This window comes from Chenopodium album, chromosome 1 (assembly GCF_948465745.1).
Source record: "Chenopodium album chromosome 1, dcCheAlbu1.1, whole genome shotgun sequence".
NCBI classification, from domain to species: Eukaryota; Viridiplantae; Streptophyta; class Magnoliopsida; order Caryophyllales; family Amaranthaceae; genus Chenopodium; species Chenopodium album.
Genome location: NC_137834.1, coordinates 37,057,257 through 37,064,465, shown reverse-complemented (window position 1 = coordinate 37,064,465; position 7,209 = coordinate 37,057,257).

Genomic DNA, 7,209 nt, shown 5'->3' with positions numbered 1-7,209 from the left:
ATGGGTCCTTGTAAGAAATCGGAAATGAGAAAAATAGTAGAAAATTGGACCGAATTTAGTGAAGAATTGAGCTCCAAAGCTCGGAAAACTGAAGCAACGACACCGCGGCGCAGCACAAGATGCCATGACACGACGTCACTTCCCGTGTCACGGTGTACCCCTGACAACAGCGAACAGCACCGGCGAGTCCCGTGACACGACGGATCCCTGACATCAGCGGCAGTCCAAGCCGTAACACGGTAAGCAAATCCGTGTCACGATGAAAACATCGTTTATAAAAAAAAAAACAGAGCAGCAACAGTAGCAGACCGCCGCGACATGGTAGTGCGGCGCGTGTCATAGTGAACGAAAGACGTGACTCGGTGGACCGAGCAAGGCAAAATAAAAAAAAATTATAATAGGAAAGAAGGAAATAAATGAATGTTTGAAGAGATAACAATGACAACAATTAAAATGAAGTGAAATGGCAAATGGAAGCATCCCGTTACATCCCGTTTCCCGTGCCACGGTTTCCGTTACCGTGTAACGGTAATGTATAAACGTGGCGCGCGTGTTCTGCTAGTCAAAAATGCCGGTTAACTGATTCGAAGCCACAAAATTTCCCGTATCACGGAAAGTTATTCCGCGTGACGGGGACCACGGCCGTGTCACAGGAACTTTGCTTCGTGATACGGTGGTCTCATGCGTGTCCTGCACATTCCTTGAAGCTGTCAGCGAATATTCCTGGCATTTTGATTAAAATTGCACAATTTTCCGTACAAATTGGACAGCTAATTTTTCAGTAAATTACGCGAAAAATTCTAACTAACGTTTAAAGGCTATCAAAATTACTATTTTGCCCCTAGCAAGCGTCAAAGTCAATTTGACGGCGTTTTAAATACCTAATATGGTCGGATAGTTGACTTGAAGGTGTGAATCATCTGCGACCCACGTTCGGAGATAATCGAACCATCATACACTTGCAAATTTCAACGATTACAGTAGTAGTCGGCTTTCCTCAAGCATGGAAAGCGTTATCGGTGATTTTTCTTCAAGTAGAGAAAACCGCCAAGTCGGCTTTCCTCAAGCATGGAAAGCGTTATCAGTGGATTTTTCTTCAAGTAGAGAAAACCGCCAAGTCGGCTTTCCTCAAGCATGGAAAGCGTTATCGGTGGATTTTTCGTCAAGTATAGAAAACCGCCAAGTCGGCTTTCCTCAAGCATGGAAAGCGTTATCGGTGGATTTTTCTTTAATAGAAAACCGCCAAGTTGGCTTTCCTCAAGCATGGAAAGCATTATTAGTGGATTTCTTCAAGAATAGAATGACACCAAATTCATACGTCGACTTTCCTCAGGCATGGAAGGTATTATCCGGTAGTTTTCTTCGGGCTTAGAAAGCTACCAAATTCCTCAGTCGGCTTTCCTCAAGCATGGAAAGCGTTTCAACGAACGTCATCCAGTGGATTCCTTCAAGCATAGGAAGCTGCCAAACTCATTTGTCACCAATGCACTGGTGCCAGATACGTATTCTATCCTTTTACTCTTTTATTTGTGGAATTAATATTTTTCTGCAGGTATCGGCATATACAGAGTGATTTAGGATCGCAGAACGTCTTAAATCATTCTCCGTCCCTATCAGCTACTTAGACTATCGTTTTCGAAACTAACGTTTCTACAAACTCACTCAAAGTGGGGGCTTCTGTAGACACCTAAAAATGTCTCCCCAAAACCAAACCCGATGATGAACAACCTTTCACCGCCACTATTGGTCGGGTTTAGTATTTAATCCCGAGAGTGCTTAAAAAATCGTATTTAATTAAATTCAATTTGTGAATAGTCTATGGATCAGTCTTGATGTTTAGTCAAAGCATAGTTTTTAATTTTAGCACAAACCTTTTATGTTTTATTATTTATTTTGGCCCAAACTTTTTATTTATTTTATTTACTTATTTTCTTATTTTAGCCCAAATAATAATAAATCAAAAAATGGCCCGAAATTATCAATCGACACTTAAAATGCTGAACAAAATTAAGGTTAAAAATGAATTTAGACGGAAAAACGGACTGAAAACTCCCGCGTCATGGCAACAATCTACCGTGTCACGAGAAACTGTCCCGTCTGACGGTGGGGTTCCCCGTGATACGGGGCACCTTCTGTGACACGGGGGTTTCCGTGTCCTTTCCGGGTAAACATTTAACGCGTTTTCTCCCCCGTTCACTAAATATTTCCCGCGTCACACAACAGTACACCGTGTCACGGGAATGATTCCCGTCTGACGGTGGGATTTCCCGTGTCTTGGTAAACTTTGCCGTGTCGCGGTATACTTTTTTAGGGTATGTCTCAATTTAGGGTTCCGTGTGTTCCCTCAGCACATTTTTTCTATAAATACCCCCTCATTTATGATGTAAGGGGCATTAATTAATTCTCTATTTTCTCTCTTTTATGCTCTAGCCTACACACTAGCCTACCCTTCTTCTTTCAAAATTCCTTCTTCAAGCACTCCAAGGAGTCCATACTTTACTTGTGGTTCTGTTCCTAAGCCAAGGCGTGAAAGGTAGAACTGTTTGAGGGTTTGGCCCCAAATCAACTCTATTTTATTTAATTTAATTTAATTGTTGTTTTATTATTATTTCCTTGAAGTTACTAACTCGTTTATTATTTTGTAGTTGCAAGCAAACGGAATCAAAGTAAGAATTATGTTCCTTTTATTTCTATGATTTTTCTAACGATTTTATATGGTTGGAATTATTGTTAAATTGCTTCCAATATTAATGTGTATTCTATTATTTTTATGATCACAACATTGCATGTTAGAGGGAATATGTAATTGAAAATCATGCCTAATAAGATAATTTGGACAACCGGTTTAGGTTCGTTTTTAATCTTGTTATTAATTAAAGTGATCACTAATATTTTAGAATTATGTGTTGCATTAATATTAAACTGATTTAGCATAATAATAGTTTGGAGCGAATTGTATCTCTATTTTTATACCTTTAAGATCGCAGGAATGCTTTTCGCTATAAGAATCGAGTAGAGGCTAATACGGGCGAATGTGACTCCATGACTCACTTCGTACCATCATCCCCGATCCTCCTTTCGTGGTTCAGAACCATATGAAGTTAGTAATCTCATGGATTATGAATGGGGTGTAACCTTCACGGGTCAATCGTTAATGCCTATTGTTGTCTCTTATAGTGGTTGCCTTTTATGATCCGTGAACGGTTTACAAGTTCCTTAAAAACTTTTTGGCGGCTCCCTACTTTCCTTGTCCCTAATCGTATACGTCAATTCCCACTTCCTAAGAGTGCCAAGCATATTCGCACATGCTTTAATGTAGGCGCACATCAAACGACGCTTACAAGGATAAAGAGGCAAAATAGGAGGCCATGCGGCTAGCATTAGTTTCACTCCCAGAGCGCAGGAGCAATGTTGCCTTGCGTCATGAGATCTACCGTCTTAGAATGACTTGAGCCTACAACAAGAGAGTGCACAAGTGGCCCTTCAAAGTTGGGGACTTTGTGTTACAAAAACTAGAGGTAACCGGTAGGGCCTATGAGCAGGGAAAGCTAACTCCTAATTGGGAAGGCCCATACCCAAGTTATGAAGAAGTAAGAAACGGCACCTACCGGATGGAAACTCCAGACGGCAGAGGGCTGCCTAGAACTTGGAATGTAGATAACTTAAAAAAGTACTACTTTTGAGACTTGTAAATCTTTGTAAATAAAAAGCCCATCAATGAAAAATATGAATTTTTGTTTTCAATACAGATCTAATTGCTTTGTATATATACATGGGCAACTAAAAGTTACCATCTGTCAAAAACAAAGACGGCCCATCAAATGAATAAGCTAGGTTAAAACGTAGCAGCTAACCAGAGATTTAAGTTGGTGGACCTTCATCTGTGCAATGCACAGGCGGCCCCCAAAATAAATGAAATTAAACTAAGACAAAATACTTAGTGGCTAAAATAAATTCAAACCGAGGCCAATGGCCGGATGCAAAATTATTTTTATAAATTCGTTTGCTCCTATTCGAGTATGGCATCCGGCGACGCCCCTCTAGATGTTATCGTCGTATAGGGCATTCTATCGTTTGTTCTACCAACATATGCAGATGGCAAAGATTGAACTACCAAATTGGTCAACTCATAGTTGTCTGACCCAAATAGTCTAAGAGAAAGATTAAGCTTAAAACCAGATGTCAATTGACATCAGCCGGTAAATTACTGAAGTTCTTTATTAGACTATTCAACGAAATTGTACCAGTCACCTTAATAGGGTAGACGAGCAAGGTGCAATAAATTGCAGGTATCCTAGACGACCTTTAAGCTGTCTAGGATCAACCAGACAGGCGGACTATATATGTCCCTTCTTCCATTGACTGTCAGGCAGCAATTACCCGTCTTACTCATAGAGAAATTATATGAGAATACCCAATTTGGTAAAAGGGTTGTTGTTGATGACTGTGTACTTTGTTTGGGGCAATCATTACTATGATTGATTGACTTAGGAACATTCCATACTCTTTAAATTATCAAACATTCTAAAGTCAATCAATCAAAGAAGTACTAAAACAATTCACACAACTGTCAGGGGCAAGAGAAGCCGGTATACTATCTGAATTGCCGCATACATTAAAAAGATAGGCAAAAATTTTGAAACAAAAAGTGCAAAATATAAATGCAAAAATTAAAGTAAGCACATTCATCATGCCGACTCAGTTAGCGTACTTAATTCAAGGCCAGTTAAAACCGGATGATAATGTTAATCGGATCCACATCCGGGTCAAAGAAAATAAATTGTCACCCGACTCCTTAGTAGGTAAAAGATACATAAACCTTAGTAGGTTGAATCATTTATGTCACTCTTAGGAAGTATTTTTAGAATCATTTTCGTGTTTATTTTACCTTATTTTCCCCTTTTATTTTCTTATTTTCTTTTTAATAAAGTTTCTAGTTTATTTCTTAGTTTTAGTATGTTTTATTTTAATTTCTTTATTTAATTAGTTTCTAGTTTATTTTCGTATTTTATTTGCTTTCGATTTATTTTATTTCGTTCCTTTTCTTTGTTACTTTCATAGTTTTTATTAGTTTAGTGTTATTTCTTTTATTTTCTATTTTATTTATTTTATTTTATTCTTTGTCCCAATTCTATTCTCGGTTTTGTGTGTAGGTGTTTGGGTTCGATGTCCAAGGCAAATTCCCTAGACATGCTCACACATCAATCTATTGTTGCCCCTTATTCACCCCACATTTCACCTTACCCTTCACCACACAAACCAGATGCCGCACCACCACCATCACCCACCAATTTCACCCACCTAACAACTCCCCTGCTCCAGCAATAACAACAACCACCACCAACCTCTAACCATAGCAGCAGTGCCCAGCTGATGTCAACCCCAAATCAGCCACTCTATAATTCACTAATTAAGCCTCACCGGCTCACCTTCGCATCCAGCAATTCCAGCCGTCACAGCCACCCTGTCAACTCCAAAGCACAAACGCAATTACATCCATCTCCAATCAACACCTGACCACAATCAACCACCAAACAATTCGCAACCACCAGCTCCACCTACAACCTTCACCACACCACCAAACTAATCCACGCACCCCAACCCGCAATTAATTGCAACCCACAATAACAACCCCTACACCACCGTCCACCTACACCCGCAACTCCAACCAGCCATTCCACTAGTCTAACCTTCAATTACAGAAGCAACCGCGCAATTTCCGCCTTCTGCCCACTGCCCGCTGCAGCAACTTCTCCACTTCGCCAACCACACCAACAAATTTCCCACCATTGCATCACAAATCAGAGCAAATAGAAAATTAATCAAGTTCGAGCAAACCGTGGAGAGTTCGGTCGAAGTACGAGTAAGGAACTTTTGAGGTTTTGTAATTTGAAGAGGTGTGGTCGAACACACCCGTGGTTCGACTGAACCAACCATGAAGTTCGGCCACACCAACCCATGGTTCTACCGAACCACTCTACGAGCTTCACACGTGGTTATTTAGAAAGATCAAAGGCTTGAATTGATGCTCGATGAGTGCTGTTGAAGATGAATGGTGGGGATTTCATATGGAAGCTTGATGATGGATTTTGGTTAGGCGCAAAGTAGGGAATCATCTCCCATTTTTAGAGCAGCCAAAATGTCGAAGAAGAGGGGGAAAAGGGTCTGAAGATTTTGGGGGGATTTTTGGTTTTAATTTTCCTTTTTCTTTTATTTTTATTTCTTTCTTTTCTTTTCCCTTTTTCATATTTCTTTCTTTTATTTTTATATTTAGTTTCTTATTTGATTTTTCCTTTTTACTTTCTTTTCTTTTCTTTTATTTACTTAGTATTTTATTAGCTTGGTATATATACCCATTTTTGGGGTAATTAGAAAGGGGGGAAAAGAAAAAAATTAATTATTCTATTCTCTAATTAGTTTTTAGGAGAGCTTCTCTCTCTAGGTTTAAGGTAGGATGGTTGTGGTGTAGTTGGATCTTGACCAGGTTCTCGGGTTTTGAATTGATTTATTTGTGATTAAAGTCTTTATATTCTTGATATTCTTTAATCTTCTTGCAAGTGCACATTGTTGGTTGATTAAAGGTGAATCTTTGCTAACAAGGAACGGAAGTTGACTTAGTTAAGGTTCATTACTATCGATTGTTATTTAATAGTACCTCATAGTATATGGTTCTAATGTGGAAACATAGTGGCTATGTTAGGAGAAGCCAATTGACCCTGGAAGGCGGCTAGATTGGATCCTTTATTTCGATATTCGAGCATGTTTAGTTCATAATTAGTTCAATTTTTATGCCTTTGTTTATGTTCAAGTGAATGATATACCTAAACCATTTCCCTTAGTGTTTTATTTCTTATTTTTGCATCATTAGAATTTAGTTTATTTATCTCTTATTCCGGACTAGCTTAATTGTCGATAACATTTGGTGGTGTTTATTCGTTCTCTGTGGTTTGACCCCTATACTTGCCTTATACTCGTATTAGGTTTATTTAGGTTGTATAAATTGTATTTGATCTAGGGATAGACAATTGACGACGCGTTTATTCCCTTGTCAAATTGGCGCCGTTGCTGGGGAACGACTTCCTTTACCGTTGTGTTATCTTATTGAGACTAGTCCATTGTTTATAATTTTAATTCTATTGGTTGGTTTTTATTTGTGTTGCTTTATTTGAAAAAAAAAATGGCTTATATTTCTATTCCTCAATTTGATAA